Genomic DNA, 1934 nt, shown 5'->3' with positions numbered 1-1934 from the left:
TCCCAAAATAATGTTTTTACACATAATATTTTTTTCACAGTATACACACAAATATTATATATATATATATATATATATATATATATCTGCCTTTAATTTAGAATGTGGGTCCTTCACACGGATCATCACATTTGGTGGTCTGTAGCATCTTGAATAATGAAATCCCCGGGTGAAACCCCCATTATTCCCCTGGAAGATAAAAAGCAGCACCACACAGTATACATACAAAGACATTTTAATGATGTCACAGCACATTTTACATCATACATAAAGTGCCATCATAAGCATTTTATTTGAATGGAAAACAATGGCATGAGCACATGTTCCAGTTCCCCTGAAAAATGGATTGTGGGGATTTAGATTGTCATGGCAAAGGAATCTATTCATCTCTACAGTATTACAAAGCACCCTGTGTATGGACATGTGGAATGTTCCTTTTAAGTTGTAGTATCTGATTCGAGTGTCTATAATCTATTTGAAGTGTTTTCCATAATATGTTGAAGATCGGTGTTTAACAAGTGAAATTTAATCAAGTTGGATCTGAAGATAACCTGAGATGCATTATTAGACTTCCCTTTGTGTAAATCAGCTCCCTCTGTAAACAGTTTAAGGCCATGTTAATCCAATATCAATCAAAGATGAATAAACTTTGCAAGATTTCAGAGACCTCAACCTTTCTAACTCTTATTTCAGCATTTGCTATTTTAAAAGTACATACAACCGTTTCAATTAACAGTTTTTGGCAGCTGAACTTTTTTTTTTTTTTTACTACCAATGCTCACCTGTTTTATTTTCCTACATGTAGTCTAGGATTCAACAAGTCTAACCTTAACTGTCTAACAAGAAAAGGGTGTCCAGAGCAACCGTTTAAGGTAAGAGATTAACAAGTGACCGTTTTGGTAACATATGTTATAGGAAACTAACACAAAACATCCAATTACTGTGGTGCCATGCTGTACTGTGATACACAGAAAACATCTCATCTGTCACCATTCCATTAAATATGTAGGAAACGGTTAAGCAGGGGCTACTGGTGTTCCTTCTCTAAATCTTCAAGTACATGCACTAAATTAGTACATATGCACCCCTGTGTTAAACAAAATCTAGTTGGTCAAACGAATACCTTTTCGGTGACCTGTAATGTGTGGCGGACAGTTCAGATGATCACATGGATGCACGGGAAATCACATGGAAAGTGGCGAGGATGACAGCTGATGCACGAGGAGAACACATCACGAATAATTCCATAACCTCTCACTTTCAAGTCAGAAAACAGTACAAAGTAAAAGAAATAATCAATGTATAAAAAAATGCATCAGAATCCCAAATACCAAACAAAATTCTCGGCGTAGTGTTTTGTTGTCTTGTGATATCCCTGTGTGTGTCCTTTGCTGCTTCAGTCTCCATGGCAAGAGTCCAGCGTGTGTGTAAACAAGTCTGAGCAGTGTGCTTTCATGACTAGTTGAGCGCAACTCCATTTGCTCTTTAAATGGGTCCCTGATTGAACCTCACATTTCCCTCCTGAGCATGAATTTGAGAAACCTCCAAAACATAAACAAAAAACAACAACAACCAAAAAAAACTATCCAAAACATTCATCAGTTATCAGACCTCCACGTCTGGTGGACTTCCACCTCCTCTGGCACAACCAATAGGAGTTCACAGTTCTTCCCTCGAAGCTGGTGACGCAAAAACTTCCTGTGAAACAATCAGAACGATAGCTAGAGGGAAAAAACAGAGCTTGGCATTGAAACCGACTGCTACTTTTCCCTTTAGCATTTCACACTTACCTCAGTTCATCAGCTGTTCCAATAGCATGAGGACTGCGCAGTTTGGAGTCCAAGTTATAGTAGACTCCTCCCACTTCTCGAACTCCAATCCAGTGTTGGCGCTTGAGGGGCAGTCGCAACGGCCCCCAGCGCAGATTGGATGGC

At 38.8% G+C, this 1934-nt stretch overlaps 1 long non-coding RNA gene across 1 annotated transcript; it reads right to left on the bottom strand.

The window, feature by feature from the left end:
* Nucleotides 1-219: 219 nt before the first annotated feature.
* On the bottom strand, nt 220-1928 carry LOC107736685 (uncharacterized). Its single transcript, XR_001639714.1, has 2 exons — nt 1791-1928; nt 220-1698 (listed from the first exon to the last, which is right to left on the bottom strand). It is a non-coding gene; the product is annotated as an uncharacterized LOC107736685 (long non-coding RNA).
* Between the last annotated feature and the right edge of the window lie 6 nt (nt 1929-1934).

This window comes from Sinocyclocheilus rhinocerous, unplaced genomic scaffold (genome assembly GCF_001515625.1).
Source record: "Sinocyclocheilus rhinocerous isolate Xijiao unplaced genomic scaffold, SAMN03320098_v1.1 C36858531, whole genome shotgun sequence".
In the NCBI taxonomy this organism is placed as follows: Eukaryota; Metazoa; Chordata; class Actinopteri; order Cypriniformes; family Cyprinidae; genus Sinocyclocheilus; species Sinocyclocheilus rhinocerous.
The sequence above is the reverse complement of the archived record's forward strand: the minus strand, read 5'-3'. Positions and strand labels throughout refer to the sequence as shown.